The sequence below is a fragment of the Ambystoma mexicanum genome, chromosome 6p (genome assembly GCF_040938575.1).
Source record: "Ambystoma mexicanum isolate Mex_15411 chromosome 6p, UKY_AmexF1_1, whole genome shotgun sequence".
In the NCBI taxonomy this organism is placed as follows: Eukaryota; Metazoa; Chordata; class Amphibia; order Caudata; family Ambystomatidae; genus Ambystoma; species Ambystoma mexicanum.
Genome location: NC_090935.1, coordinates 549,981,812 through 549,998,431, shown reverse-complemented (window position 1 = coordinate 549,998,431; position 16,620 = coordinate 549,981,812). Strand labels below are relative to the sequence as shown.

The 16,620-nt window shown below is 47.7% G+C and overlaps 1 protein-coding gene across 1 annotated transcript in view; it reads right to left on the bottom strand.

The window, feature by feature from the left end:
* Positions 1-16,620, bottom strand: part of PPWD1 (peptidylprolyl isomerase domain and WD repeat containing 1) — a 537,697-nt gene that overhangs the window by 30,773 nt on the left and 490,304 nt on the right. The gene's annotated exons all lie outside the window — the stretch shown is intronic.

The following is a 16,620-nucleotide window of genomic DNA, read 5'->3' as shown; positions in this document are numbered from 1 at the left end:
TTCGCTCGTAGCAATAAAAGTGTTCACAATTAAAACCTATGGAGGACCCAGCACTGCCAAAGCCAGTAGGATCACAAGATGGACATTTTGGAAACCAGTAAAGCCAAAGTCAAATGGACAGTTCTAGTTCTGATGAAGATTCTCAGAGGAAAATTTACTTAGTCAGTAGTTCTTGAAGAAATCACAGGGGCTCAAGGGAAGCCCTACTGTTCACACACAGGATGCAAAGCCTGCACAGAGGAGTTGAGGTCAACTCTTATTGGAGGGAAATAGCACTTCCCAAACTAGGAGGAACCAAAAATGGTTCCTCCTAGTTTGGGAAGTGCTATTTAAAAACATCCCAAGCCCCACACTACCTCAAAGATGAATGAGAAATTGTAGCTTGCTACCTTCTAGGTGCAACGTTGCAGCCCCCCCACCCCTCCCGATTCCATTCGCTTCAGCGGCTCTTTGTGGTTTTGATGATGTTTTCTCAACGCCAAGAAGAAACAAATATCACTGGATGGATTCGCTTTGGTAACTCAGTCCTGAACTCTGGTGAGGGGACTTTTGTTGATGGATTCCTGCTTCTGGAGGTCCATACGGATGCCTGCAAACTTTCAGCCGGATTCCATCTTCAGAAGACTATGCACTCAATAATGGTCCAAGTACCCAGAGTACTGATGTTCTGCGGCCTGGGAAAGTCGCAGAACGTCGGGGGAATGACCCAAAATGAAGGTCTAGAGGCTAGTTGGTCCCACCACCCTATGGGAGGTTTTCTTACTTGTAGGGTCTTACCTGTCGATTTGAAAACAGTGTCAGCACAGCTGCAGGGCTTCACCTGTGCTTCTGCGGTCCTGGAAGGTGCTGCTGGTGTGTTAGTCTTCTGATTCAGATTCCTTGTTCCAGTGGTCGACTGTAGTCCAAAAATGGTCACCTTATATCCTGGAACCATCCATTCACTCCAATGGATGTGTTACTCACCTGGGAGTAGGCTGTCCTCTAGGACAGCCAGCAGCCCAGTTAGAACTGCTTTTAGTATGGCACACCTCCAGCCAAAAGAGTGAAGTTTTGGGCGCCTCACTCACTCCTTGCCTTCCCAGATACACTGGAGCTGGGGTGCGCTTCTGGGCTGAAGCCTGCCAAAGGAAAAACTCACAAAGGACTCAAATCTATTCTAAAGGATAGAAGAAAAGCCCAGAAGGAACTGACCAATGGAAAATGGCGAGAAAAGAAGACAGGCTATTTTGGGAAAATGGTCACCCATGGGTGCTGTACTGCAGCTGAGAAATTAGCCTGCTAGTAACCTGCACAAAAGGTAGTAAAAAGAAATACTGCCACCAGCCATTTAAGTTAGTCGTAATAAAATATTACATGAGAAGTGGGAGAAGGAGTTACAATGTAACCCCCAGCGCTTCACATAAGGTGGTGGGTGTGTGCTGGGCCTACAAAGAGACTGGTAAGATCAAAATGATCTTACTACTCTTGGGAACTGTAGTTGTCACAAGAGAATGTATTTAAACATTATAGAGAAGTCAAAGGGACTCCTTAGTGACACTGCACAGAGGGTGCTGTGTGTGACCCAGTAAAAATCAGATACCTTTATTTACATATGGAGGTTACCAAACTCCATAAAACAGTAGATAATACAAATCCTAGACAGAGAAAAAGAATGAGTGAGTGGTAAAATGTTCACTCACGAGTTTAAAAATCCAAAAAGTACAGATCCTTCAAAAGGTGCTGGCGGTATAGATACAATAAATACTTATTTTTATAACTACTAGTGGGTAAGTGTTTCCTTGAAATATGTGTAAGCTCTTAATACTGTGTGCCTCCCTGCAGCCCAGATCCCTCCTAGACTAAGATGGGCTGCTCAGCCATTACTAGCAAACTTGTGGGTAGTTCAGGCTAACCCGAAGGGATGTCTCCCTGTTTATCCAAGCAAGTCTTTCTAAAGTCTTGTCTCAGACAATACTTTACCAAAACCACTCAACATCCATGAAACCAGATTTATGTCTGCTGATGGCATCCGCTTAAATGGTCGGTGCAAAAGTGTTGCCAGGACCAAATTAAGATACCATTTGGGCATTGTTACGACTGCTTCATCAGAGGAAACACTCTGCACACGACGTAACATTGAAGAACATGGCTTTATTGAACTGGGGGTAAGCCAAGTCCTGTCTAACAGCGATCCCCAGCAGCATCCCCACACCAACTGACTAATTCATGGTACCTGGAACATCACAGGAGCTGTGGGCAGCCTGGTTCCAAGTTCTATGTGATGATGCATGTAACCAGGAACCCTGTAATGTAAACATGAGACTAACACGCCTGGTAACAAAGACACCATTGTGGACAGGGGTACATTCCTAACAGGCATCAACAGTTTTACATTTCGACAGCCGAGTTCTACAGAACAAACATATCCCCTTCATCGCTGTGGTAAGCAATGATGGCAGAAAGATGCATACAGCATGAATACAATTTACCCTCTTCTAAGCCAGGCACAAAACAAAAGCCATCATGTCCTATGGCCCAAGGAGAGGAATAGTGCCGCCCCTGGCTAGGGACCCATGTCAAAACTTCTCCCATTTACTGATGTATTGCCTCCTTTTGGAATCCTTGCGGGATCAGACAGCCCCCAAACTCCCATAAACTAGGTGATCAGGAACCAGAAAGCTAAGCTAAGAGTGAAGGTAGGGATGGAGACCCTGTCCTATCTGCTGGCTGAGATGCTCCAGTAGAAGAGTAATCTTTGTAGGGCATTCTGTCAACTCTAGGAAATCCGAGAACCACCATCTCTTGGGTCAGTAAGGGGTTATGAGTAACATTCTGCAGTTCTATGCTATGCTGATCTTGAAGATGATTTTGACCAGAAGGGGGACACAAGGAAAAGCTTATTTATTGATAATGTGTTAGGCGCTTATACAAAACCATGTTAACAACCACAAGGTAAATGGGGAGGGAACAGGGGGAGTAAATACAATGCAAAAGAACAGCAAGTGTACAAACATGGTCCTACTAGGCCTTGTGGCATTCGGACCAACAAGTGCAGTGAAGAGAAGTTCAGGAGGCAAGGGAGGGGGGAGGAGGGAATTAGGGATGGACAAGTGCTGGTGAGCCCAGGGGGTAAGTTCAGAGGGGTTCCAGGAGAAGAGTCCAATGGCTAAGTGCTGGGCGGAGGGATCCCAAGACGTGGGATGCACAGCTGCCAGCTGCCAGACAGGGGGCCCACAAGGACAGTGCTGAGGGGGTGGGGGAGCAGGGTACTGGTGATGACTGGGCAAAGGGCCTGGTAACTTCTGAGATTCATGAAGGTACCAGGCCGCCATTCTCAGTGGCAATGGGGTGGTTAGCAGGGAAGGGAAAGAGAGAAAGAGGTTAACAAAAGCTGAGTTTTGAGAAGTTTTCAGAATTTAAGGAGTTCCGGCTCAAGTCTAAGAGGGTCAGGGAGGTTGTTCCAAAGAGAGGCACCAGCTGAAGAGAGAGACCTGCCCCACACACTCAGCTTGGAGAAGCGTTTGACAATCAGATAGATAGAGTAGCGGAGGGCTATAGCAGGGTAGTATTTAGGGAGCGAAAGCTGGAGATAGCTTGGACCCAGGGCCCAGAAAGCCTTGTGGATGATGCAGAGGGTCTTAAATTTGATCCTTGCGGCCACCGGAAGCCAATGGAGAGATCTTAGGGCTGGAGAGATACAGTCCCTGGGCTTGAGGCCAAGGATAAGTCTTGGAGCCCTATTCTGGATTAGCTGAAGGTAGAATAGGGAGGAAAGGGGGAGCTTGAGGAAGAGGCTATTGCAGTAATCCAGAGTGGACCAGAGCTGTGGAAACATGGAGCTTTGGGGGAAATTGTCGAAAGGGAGATTGCCTCCAAGGAAGTGAAGCTGGAAATGGGCCTTCTGGGCAAGGTCCAAGGTGTGAGGGGTAAAGGGGAGAGAGAGAAGTCAAAAATGACCCCAAGGTTTTTTGCCTCAAGGGATGGTGAAGGTAGAGAGCCGAAGCAAGGCGGCCAGAGGGTAAGGGGTAAATGGGGGGTGGGGGGCAGGAGTCCCGAAAGGAAGGATCTCCGTCTTACTGGCATTAAGACAGGTTTTTAGCCACCCACCATACCTGGATAGCAGACAATCGGGAATGAGAGAGGAGGAAGAAAAAGTGTTAGAAGGAAGTTTGGAGGAAAGCTGCGTGACATCAACAGAACACTGGAAATGAGGAGAGGAGGAGACATTCAGATGGGAAAGAGGGCGAGATAGATATTGAAGAGCCATGGCGATAGGATAGAGACCTAGGGGACGCCACAGGTAGAGAGAAGTGGTGGAGGAGAAAGGATGCAACTGGGAGGGGCTGGTTAGTGAGAAAAGAGTTCAGCCAATCCAGTGCCTGGTCTATGATGCCAAGGATATCTCAGAGCCGTTTTATGAGTGGTTGACTGTGTCAACGGCAAAGGAGAGATCAAGGAGAAGAAGAACAGCAAGAAAATTAGAGTCAAGATTTGTGAGCATGTATTCACAGATGTTCAGGAGATCAGTTTCCATGCCTCTGGAATCCCGGAATCCAGATTGATGGTCATGAAGGAAACCAGTGAGTTCAGTATGGAGGGTCAGTTGGGTGAGGGCCAACTTCTCCAGGAGTTGACCCAGGAAGGGGGTGGTAGAGACGGGGCGATAGTTAGCCGGGCAGGAAGGGTTAGCAGGCAGTTTTTTTAGGGGAGGGTGAGCATGGGAGTGCTTGAGGGAAAGAGGACTTCGGTGGTGAAAGAGTGGTTAGAGAAGTCGGCCAGGGCAAGAGAGGGGATGTCTTTAATGGCTCTAGAAGAGCCAGGGAGCATCTGTGTAGATGAGGCCTTTATAGAGCAGACAACATTAGCGACATCATCAGGTGTTATGGGCAGGAGGAAAGCAATACTGCGGGAGCGGGCAAGGAGGTGGTGGAGAGTGAAGACAGGATGTCCTGAGTTTTAGAGGTGAAATGAGAGGTCAGGGCAGTTTAGAGAACCCAGGAAGGAAGGAGAGAGGTAGAGACTGCAGTTGGATTGGTGAGTTCCTTGCAGATTAAGAAAAGTTCTGCCATGTTAGTGGCCCCAGAGAGGTGAGCGAATAGAAAAGTGATATTGCGTTTGGAGCAGGCGACCGGCTAGTTTGTCAGAGGATGACCCTGAAGTCTGTCACTTCCGTTCAGTAACTTTGCACTTACATTTCAGAGATGCCAGAACGGAATCGTACCAGCCGTTGCATTTAGAGGCAGGTTTCAGGCAGATCCTCATGACAGGGGCAATGATGCTAGGGTGTTGGAGATGGAGAGGTGCAGGTTAGCAAGGAAAGAGCCAGAGAGAGAGTCAGGAGCAGAGGTGGGATGAGGTCGAAGCAAAAGCAGCAACCGACACTCGCTTCATCGGTCGAATGATGGCGAAGGAGGCTGGCAGTGCGGGGGCCAGCTTGGACAAAGGACGGAGGGGCCCAAAGCGGGAGGCTAGGAGAGAGTGGTCAGACGAGGAGAGGTGAGTGGTGACTGGGTTAGAGATAAAGATGTCCCCATACATGAGGGCATCCAAAGTGTGTTCAGCTGAGTGGGCCGTACCAGAAGGAAGAATAGTGAGCGAGGGAATCGCAGAGGTCACAGAACAGTGAGGTGGCTGTTTCAGGGGAGTCGAGTGGATATTGAAGCCTCCGAGGAGGAGGAGTTTGGAGGAAGAGGTCAAAGAGGAGGTGGCGAGGTCTGCCCATTTACAGTGGAAGAGACTGATAGGGCCAGGCGGCCTGTAGATGATAGCAAAGGTGAAAGCGTAGGAGAGACCCCAAGCCTACAAACTAGGCATTCAAACAAGGTGGTTTGGGTAGGTATGATGGCTGCCCAGACCCACTCAGGAAAAATCAGGGCCACACTCCACCTCCTTGCTGGTTTGGAGAGGATTTTGTAGCCCTCAGGAAAGAGAGTGGCAAAAAAAGTGATAGAGCTGGCATTGAACCACGTCTTGGTAAGAGCGAACACGTAGCGGTCGAAATCTTCAAGAAGCTGACGGATGTCGAAGGAGTGTTTGACAGCAGAACAAGCGTTCCGAGTAGCTAAGTGAAGCTGATCACCACCTTTGAATGTTTTCTGAGGAGGGGCTTAGGGGCGTGGTACTCCCGTCGGTGGGGGTGAGAGGAAGGAGGAGGAGAAGGGAGGAAGTTAATGAGAGGGTAGGCGCAGGTCAAGGAGGCGAAGGGTAGGTTGAGAACCTTTGGCCATGATCGTGCCATTGTGATGGACATTAATGATGCATCTAGAGGATAAGAAGTATGCCTCCAAGAGTACTTTGCATCTAGTGCTACCATTAATGGGTGGGGAGGAGAAAGGGGAAAGAGTGGAGATCAGGTGGGGAGTCCAAAGGCCCCGGGAGGGGACATAGAAGAGGATGTCAGTAGTAGTCTGTCTGGAAGTAGCATTGACGTAGGTGTCAGCAATAGGTAGGCCTGGAAAGCTCTTAAGCTTTTTTCTTCCAGACTTCGCGAGAGGGATAAGATAGGAGATAGAGTAGCATTAGAATAGATAGGGGATATATAGAGTGCCATTTGGCGAGGGGTCGGTGGGGAGGGAGATAGGCAGGGGAGCTGCACAGTGCATAAATAAACTCACCTGGTGGCCTAGGGGTGGTATAACCAAGAAATGCACAGGGAAGCAGAATATTAGGAACCTAGACTGGGTGTGCGCTAGAATACAGCAGAAATAGTAAATGCGCAGGTTTGAAAACACATTTAGATGCAGCTTTCCAGTAAGTACTAAATCGGCAGTAGACAATAACTGAGCACGTAAAATAAAAAAAATAAAAAAGAAGATTCCAGATACAGGCGGTGCAGAGGCAGCAAGTAAGAAGGCCTCATAAGTGAGAGCAGGCATTCAGAGCATACCTAATGTAACATCAAGACATACAAGGGAGTAATTGCATAGGAATACTAGCAACACAGTACAGGCAGTCATAAGCCAAAAACAGGAATAGAAGTTAAACACAGGGAATTTGTGGTTAGGGTAGCAAGGCAGTCCAAAGCGTTACTCAGAGGAACTCTGCGAGAAGGATGAGGATCAGTTAATGAAGGACAGACTTGAAAGATGGAGGGCAGATAAGGGATGGAGAAAGGGTGGCGATTAGGCCATTGGATGCAGGCCATTGAATGCAGGATGGTATGTTAGGAGTTCAGAGATCCAGGTAAGTAAGAGGCACAAGTGGCAGGATGCATGTCATGAGCTGCCAGCATGCTGGGAAACGATGCCAGGAAGGTGAGGGCAGGTAGGCAGCATGAAAGGTGAGGCAGAGGAGGTGATTGGGAAGCCAAGATGTGCAACAGCTTTCCAGTACTAGCGGCAAAACACTGGAATGCCTTACCACCCTCTCTTAGGTCCGAAGCATCCTTCTGGACATTCCAGCAACGTCGGAAAACTCATCTTTTCACACTAGAGTAACATTCCTAGCCCAACTATACTTCTTACGGTTTACACAACCTTCCTGTCCTCGACCTCAAATGCTTACACCTACAGCTTCGCTTATGCCCTACTTGAATGTAAATCATTAACTTGTATGCCAATATTACAACATGTTGTTAGGCAAAACTGTATAGAGTATCCTTTAGGTGTACTACAACAACCTTGACCTCCTGCAATAGGAACTCAACCTTTGGTATAAGCTTCTACTACACAAGTTGGTAGCGTGTTGAGCATCCAGGCTTATCTCAAGAGGGGTCAATGTGAGCTGTAGGGGAGTTACACAGAGATTTCCAGTAACAAGTATTCAAATAAACACTTACACACAAGGTTTCTTGAATAAAGAATTCTTAATTTATTCATCAGTCAGTTAGAATAAGCCTTCTTCAGAAGGGAGCAATATAAAACCAACTACAAATACACTCCAAAACTACACACTTAGTTTCTAAATCAGTAAAGACCCTTTTGGGATGGCCCACAGTCATAACCTACACCCTTAGGTGACTTCAATAGCTAGGGTGCTGGGGACATTAAATATCTTACTGTGCATTTTGAATACTCTTAGAACTTGGTCAAAGGAAAAGGTTATTAGAACAAACAAGAGATCACAAATATTCTTAAGCAGGCCAATACTTTTTGGATCCCCTACGCAGAGTCATTCAGTAGAACAGTTTAAGCCAAAATCAATGGGTCAAAGTCTTATATGGGCTGAAGCACCTCTGGTAGGTAAGTAAGAAAAGTCTTTGCACAATGTTCTAGAAGTCTTTGAAGAAAAGAAGAATCAATGTAGGGCCACAAGCTGTTTAGGCTTGCGAGTAGTAGAAGATGCAAGCAACTCTACAATGAGAGGTTAAGTTATCTCAGACTTTACAGTACCTTTGTATTGAAGAAAAAGTGCAGCAGATGACTTCTGTTCCTGTGCTGCTCTGCAGATCTCACTGTTCCTGGGCCTCCGTTGTGGGGACAAGAGGGAGGACTTCTGGGGACTCCTGCAATGGGACGGTCACCGCCGCAACCGGCAATCTTTCCAACAAGTGGCACTCTGGTGTTTCAGCTCCTTGCGACTAACGCAAATAGCAACACCGCGGTTTCTGGCTGTCGAGATGGACTTTGCTTGCTACTGGGGTCCCGCACTCTATTGAGGGGGGCTCAGGCTCGGTCAGTCTTGCTTCCTGGGAGTCCAGAGGATTTTCCTGGAGCTCTTGGCCAACTTAAAAGCAACGCACACAATCTGGTATTCCTCTCCCTGGCGTTTCGGTTTCCAGCAGCAACTCTGTGGAAATGCAACCAGCAGCTCCGAGAGAATGTCCAGATGGCTTATTTTGGAGTTGATTGGTCTCACCAACTCAAGGGGAGAAGTCGATCTTGCAGGGGCTTCTCCGTCGATATGAATTTGGAGTTTCATCACAGCAGCAGGGCTTCACCGGGCAAACCAACAGTCCATGAGTTGCAGCAGGCGTCCTCTTCAAGTTCTTCTTTGGTTCCTTCGTCCAGTGGTCGACTCTGCCTTCCAAGCCAAAAGCCTCACCTTTTATTCAGTTCTCTCCCATTCATTCCAGCCTAGCTGTCAGTCACGCAGCAGGGTGGCCGTCCTTGCCGGACGGCAGTCAGCCAATAACTAAAGAGTGCGTTTGGGGGTCTCCTAAGAGACTAAGCACAGGAAGTTTTGGGCACCTTCCTCACTTTCTGCCCCCACCAGACACCCTGGAGCCAGAGGCCGGCTTCACTTGTGAATCCCGCCAAAGGCAAAGCGAACAAAGGGACCAAACCTGGTTTGGCACGCAGAGTAAATCTCAAGAAGGACCTTTCCACAAAGAAATGGTGAAAAAAGACGACTGAAGACTGGGGCCATTTTGACAAAAATGGCACCTTTGGATGCTTTACTGCAGCTGCGAACGCAGCCCATGGTAAATACACACCACAGTAGTTAAAAGTAAACCACTGCCACGAGCCATTCATCGAGGAAAGGGTAACATAAAATTGTTACATGAGGACGTAGACGAAGGGGATACGGAGTAACCCCTCCAGCACCCTATTGTGAGAGAGTGTGTGCTGGGTCTAGAAAGTTACAAATGTAAGTAGTCAATTTCACTTTACTGCTCTGGGAAACAGTAGTTTATCCCAGAGAAGGTATTTAAACCTTTGGGAAATCTGAAATACTTGCCTGTGCCGCTACACTGAAGGTGCTGTGTGACACAAGGTAAAAGATTATGCCTATGGAGTTTGTCAGACTCCACAACAAAAGAAAGTTAAAAAAAAATCACATTGAGGTTGCCCAGTCGCCCGGTCACGGATTCCCAGCTGCAGAGACGTCTCGCGTCCTCCTTCCAGAGCACCAACGATGAATTAGGGCTTAGGGATTCCCACTCAGCTCGGGAAGGCCCTGACCCGCTATTGACTTTTTTCTCAAAACCCCACTTGTCATTCTCTAGAATTGACTAGATCCTGGTCGATAAGGGGCTTTACGACAGAATCTCTGAGGTTCGCGTGGAGGGGACTCTGTGGTCGGACCATGACATGGTAAGGGTCCAATTGGGGATTCCCCTTGTAATCCCAGGGCAGAGGCAGTGGACCTGCAATGAGCACCTGTTGAAAGACAAGGAGCTAGTTCGGACTATCCTGACCTCCATTGGGGAATTTTTTGAGTTCAATGATAATGGGCAGGTGGGTCTAGATGGGATCCGGGAAGCCTTCAAGGCAACGATCAGGGGTGTCCTGATTGGGTTGGGAGCGGCGAGGAAGCGAGAGAGGGGTAAAGAGGAAAAGCTTCTCAGGGATAAAATCGAGGCTATCCAGCCGAGGGGTAAATTGGGATCCCAGATCTTCCTGGGGAAGTGGGCCGAGCTCCAACAGCTTAAGTCGAAGCTAGCTGCTCTCCTGGTGGGACAAACTGAAAGGAAGCTGTCCTTCCTTAAGCAAAAGTACATGGAAAAGGGTGAAAAAGCTGACAAAATCCTAGCATGGATACTTTGCAAAAGCTCAAGGAGAGTAGGCAAATGGAGGCTCTTGCCCTTCCAGATGGTGTGCTCTGCCGAGAAGATCTTGGGATAGACGAATTTCAGAGGTATTATGAAAGTCTGTACAAATCTGAATATGAAGGAGATGGGGCGGACATAGACTATTTTTTGCAGGCATTGCCAAATCCTTCCCTTCCCCTCGAGAAAGCCACCCTCCTGGAGAAGCCCATTTCGCCCCAGGAGGTGATGGACACTATAGGTGCTATGAAATCAGGTACGGCCCCGGGGGATGATGGGTTCACTGTCTTTTTTTAATAAAATATTTCGTAACGCCCTAGCCCCTTTCTTGGCCAAATTGTTTAATGGCGTTCTTGATTGGGTCACCTCCCTCCATCTATACTTTCGGCCCGTATTGTAGTAATCCCTAAGGAAGGTAAGGACCCGAGAAGTTGTCACTCGTACCGTCCCATCTCCTTGCTGAACACGGATGTGAAGATTTTAGCCAAGCTCTTGGCGAACAGGTTAGCGATTCACTTCCCTGCCCTTGTACATGGTGACCAGGTGTGTTTTGTCCCGGGTAGGCAAAGAAGCGACAATATTAGGAAGTCGCTCGGTTTGATGCACGAGGTGGCTCTTACAGGGGATGAGGCTTATCTGTTGTCTCTGGACTCTGAGAAGGCCTTTGACCGGGATGAGTGGGCCTACCTGAGCAAGGTTCTAGTGTAAATGGGTCTACGGGCTAGATTCCGTAAATGGATAGCAACGTTGTATAATGGTCCGTCGGCTAGGGTTGCAGTTAATGGCGTGACCTCGTCTCCATTCTTTCTCTCCCGAGGAACTCGCCAGGGTTGTCTGGTTTCACCCCTGCTTTATGCTCTGGTGACTGCGCCCCTAGCTATAGCGGTTAGAGAACATCGTGGTATAGCAGGGGTCAGGTGTGGCAATCTTGATTTTAAACTCTCGCTCTTTGCGGACAACCTTCTGGTGTATGTGACTAACCTTCGGCAATCGCTTCAGAGTCTCTTTAACCTTATTAGTGCTTTTGGTTCCTTCTCCGGGTTGAAAATTAATCGTACAAAATCGCGTTTGATGCCTATGGACAGCTCTGACCTAGAGGTGGTGGGGAGGGCTACCTGGGAGTGTATTAGAGTCGAGCGGGAGGCAACCCTTTATTTGGGGGTTTGGATACCGAGGGACCTGACAAAGCTTTTTGAGGTTATCTTCCCTCCTGTTCTGGCGAAGATTTTCGCAGATCTCCAGCACTGGTCTCCCTTGACGCTTTCTTGGTTCGGCCGAATGGTGTCGATCAAGATGAATGTACTTACTCGTCTGCTTTACTTGTTTTCCTCCCTCCCGGTCGCTATTCCAGAGACATTCTTTAAAGCTCTTCAGGTCGGAGGTGGTTTGCTTTATCTGGAGGGGAAAGAAGCCGAGGGTTAGATACGATACCCTAACTCTCCCTCGATCTGCCTGATTGTCGTCGTTACCACAAGGCGGCTCAGTTAAGGGTGTTCCTGGAGCACTCGAGGGATGAGATGAGAACCTACTGGTCATATATTGAAGATGTCCATGCCCATCCCAGAAAAAAGTCAGAGACCTCCTTTGGGCAGTGGGATCCCCCCTTCCTAGGGCAGTAAAAGCACATCTCAGCTTGTCTGTGTTGTGGTCACTGTGGAAGAAGGATAGGGAGAATGCAACCCTTTCTTCTTGGCCCTCCCCCCTGTCCTCGGTGTGGGCTCCCCCATTCGAATTGGGTAAAAAATCTTCGGGGGACTCAGGGATGGTCGGACTGGGGGGTCTGGAACGTGCAGCTCAGCTATTCCGGCAGGGTGTATTCATAGACTATGATAGTCTCGTGGAATCTCTGGCCGCTCCTTCGATTTCTATTTTTGACTACATACGAGTAAAAGGTATTATGACTGATCCCCAGTGGGTTGACGACCTAATCCGCTCCCCCACTCCATTGGAGAAAGTGATAATCGAATCCAAAAGTAGGAAAGGCTCCCTCTCTAAAATCTATAATGCGCTGATAACGGCAGATGTGGAGCCCAGGCAGATCTTTAAAAAGCATTGGGAGGGTTGGGTGGAGGGGGAAATAGATGAGGCTACCTGGTCAGCCATTTTTAAGGCCCTTTTCTCGGGATCCCTGTACACAGCGGCAATGGAACATAATTTCAAGATGCTGCATGCATGGCATCTCTCACCAGAGAGACTTGCCAAAATGTATTTGGGGTCCTCCCCACTCTGCCCGAGGGTTTGTGGTCAACGGGGGTCCTGGTTCCACCTTTGGTGGGGATGTCCATCTGCCCATTTTTTTTGGTCGGAACGCCTGAGCTGGATTAAGGAGATCACGGGGGCTGACCTACCCTTGCGGCCCCTTGTGCTTCTCTTTGGTGTACCGGCCTCAGATGTGGAAGAGGTACCTTTGTCACGAGTGGTTCAGGCGGTGTTGCAGGCGTGGAGGCTTGCCTTGGCTCAGAAGTGGAAATGCTCTGCGATGCCTTCTAAAGCTGACTGGTTAGCAAAACTCTGGGTGATCTTTACGTATGAAAAACTCTCTGCGATTACTCACGACACCATGAACTCATTTTTGCAAGACTGGATGGTGGTTCTGCTTCATGAAGATTGTGAATCAATGAGACTTTGAACTATGAGAATCTTCAGTAGCCTTTAACATTTGTATTGCCACCTATGTTGTCATGGGCCGCCCTTTGATTCTATGATTTGAGCCTGTTGCACCAGCATTGAATGTATATTTGGTCCCGATTCTGTGTGATGCCTTTCTCTCCATTGTTCCTCCGGGTATGGCTTGGTGTGAGCGGGGGAATGGGGTGGAGTCTGGTTCCTTGACTTGGTTTCTTACCAATGTTATTTTACGGGGTCTTGTTATTTGAAAATTATAAATGTTTAATAAAAATGTGGAAAAAAAATCAAATAGAAATACATGAGAGAGGGGGAAAAGTCTCACTCTCCAGGTAAAAAATAATAAAATAATCAAGTCCTCAAAATCCAGCAAAGTTGCTGAGGGTCTCTAAGGTGGAGGGAATTAGCACATTTCTGAGAATTCTCCCTAACATATCTATTAGTAGAGAATGTTTTAGTGTGTTACTTTCCTGTGATTTTTCATTGATGCGTTCTTGAAGGCTTAAATCATTAACTATTTTTATACATTGATTGACATGCCTAACTTGTATTATTAAAAGTGCTCTGTGTCTGCTTAGCAGAACCCTTCACCACTCTCCTACCCTCCTAAGTCTAAGCCTTGCAGTTCAGTCACACTACCCAGATAGAGTTTGGCTAGACCTTTGTGTGTCCTTGTTCGTCCTTGTTCATCAGAATAGGGTGGCATCTAAGAATCTGTCCACTGGGCTCAATCTGAAAATCCATCTCAACAGGTAGTCTCAGACCCTGGCGGAGAGTGGGGAAGGTGACATGAGTCTCTGAGGCGTGGGGGTGGGAATAAGGGAAATAAGTCTTGGGGGTGGGAGGGGCAAGGTGGATTGAGTCTCTGTGCAGGAGTGGTGGCCTGTATCACTGGGGGATATATTGGCAAGGTGGCCGAGTCGCTGCGAGAGCAGTGGTTTGAGTCGCAGCGGTAGAAGTGGAGTGGGTGTGTGTGTTTAATCAATTACTGTTCAAGTCACATCTAAAACTAAAGAATGAACAGTGCTGATGATATGTAGATTTTCATTATTATATGAAATCCCCTTCACATGAGAGTCTCCCAGCACCTTTTGCTGGACTTGTCGATTTTTTGTCAGTCACTCATTATTTCACCCTATCTTTGGGATACTTTTTTTTGTAACCTTTTTCTAGGCATCATGCTTTCCTCCTAGTTTTGTTGGCATTTGTCACTGACTTTTGCAGCACACACCACTCTCTGTGCAGTGTTGCTGGGAACCTTTTGCGCTTCCCTTTTTATGTCCTGTTATTCCCCTTGTGGGAACACATGTTTCCAAGGGCAGGGGGATATTTAGTATCCTTCCCATCTTTTCTATTGTGAGATCAGCACACCCACCTTATGTGGAGTGCTGGGGGGGTAGGGGGGCGGGTCACATAGTATGCCCTTTCTCACTGCTCTGTAACCTTTTGGTTACAATGACAAGCTAATCTGAATGGCTGGAGGCAGTGGTTGTATCCTATCTACTTTTGTGCAATGTGTACTCCCAGGCTGTATTCACAGCCGCGGTAGTGCACAGAAGGGTCACCATTGACCCAAAATGGTGACCGTGTTCTTTTTTTTGGACATTAAAGATGGCTTGGTCCTTCTTCCGCTGTGCACAGTGGTGGAGGTCCTGGTTGGACTTTAGCCTTTGGCAGGAAACCTTTGTGAAGCCCACCACGTTGCTAGTGTGTCTGAGGACAGGAAACAGGAGAGGACTCAGAAACTCTGCCGTTCTTGGTCTTCTGCTGTACTGGCCTGGAACCAGTTCCAGCTGGGAGGCTAGCTGCCCTGAAAGAACAGACACCACCCACAGTTTGAAGGGCGCATGGGGGACGTCTGGTTGGGTTTCTGCATAAGAGGCATGGATCCTGAGGCTGAAGACAAAAGCTGACCACTGGAACTGCAGAAACGACGAGGCAGAAGAGAGACATCCGCAGCCCCTTCCAAACAACCAGAGATGCCTTCTGAGTAATCGCTGTCTGACCCACTTCTTCCAAGCGTCAGGAGAGCCCCGACAAGGACTTCAGACAGTTGGGTCTAATCAGCTCCAAGACAACCTGCATTTCGAGCCATTCCCCGACGAGCTGTGATCTTCACGGGCTGCAAACTGGCAATGCCCTGGGCCTGTGGCCATTGTACAGTGCATCATCTTCTGACAATCTAATACTCCCAAAACTTTGGTGGACTTCTTCAGGACCTCCAGAGGAAAGCCTCCACTCATTGAAGTCCCCTCATCAGAGTGCTGGACCGTGAGCGCGATGAATCAACCGGGCGGTAACCCTTCTTCACTGGTGCTTTCCCCAAGGGGTGCCAAAATTACAGAACCAACCAAGAATCCTATGCCTGGAGCCTCTTCACTCGACTGTTACTCTGGGTTTCATTCCAGTGTCCCTTCTTTTGTCTGCCTGACCAAGAACCCAGTGACCAGGTCTGCTGCATCGCTGGGGCATCGTGGTTCATCCTCTTCATGTCTAAAGTACTGAGACTCTTGGTAGAACCAAGATAGAATTGATCTGCTGCTCCTGTGTTGTTGTGCAGATTCGTGTGTTTGGGAGCTAGCCATCCACGTTCGTCCAGACCTAATGCCAGAGTGCTTTCTGGGAGCCTTTACTGAGGTCCTAAACCTTTTCCCCAACAAAGAGTGTTACTACTTAAGACTTCCTCTGGGACATTTGGACTAGCTTGCGCCTTGCTTGTTTGACTCTCCAATCTGATGCTGAGATTCCAGAACTTGTAAACTTGTAAAAATAACTAAAGCCTACGGCCTCTGTCACATTATTACAAGCATTTACTTGCTTTATGTTGGTTTTGTTTCATTCCTTTGTACCTGAAACAAATGTTCTGAAGGTTATTACCAAAGTGTTTGACTTACCTTTGAATTGCATACTGCTATTCTACAAGTATTACCAAAGTGATTTACTGTAAAGATTGCATAAGTTCTAAGTTACTGCAGGTTTTGAAATTGTTGGCAGCTATGAGCTATTTAGCTCCTGCGTCGAGCCTGGTTACCTTGACACCAACAGATACCAGGAGCTACTTTTAGCTACCTAGGCCAGCTGGTGACATACAAACATACCTATGCGAAATTCACTTTCAGTATTTGGGAAAGTTTCTTAAGAGGTTTAAGGGTACATCTAGAATGAACACATTTTAAGCACAATATATCATACATAATGGATAGAAAGTTTACATTTGTTTCATGTGAAGTTAAATATGCAGCATGCCATGTACTAGCTCCTGGCCACCACTCCCCCTCTCCCCCCGAGGTAGCTACTGCCTAATGGGTGTTAATCAATACCCAGGATGTGGTTTTAGCTCCTGCTGATTAAATCTCAACTTCGAACTCCATACTTAATGTACGTTTATACTACTTTCTGAAGAACCATCTTTACCTTCGTGTATATAAAATAAACCATTATCTTTATATACAATGCAGTGCGTCATTGTTTCTTTAGCCTATGTGTATACTCCAAGTTATTTGTACCTCCATAGAGCCCTTCCTCCCTCCTGAGAAAAGCCTGGCCGCTCAGCTATTGCTGCCAACAAAGCTTGTGTGGTTCAGGCC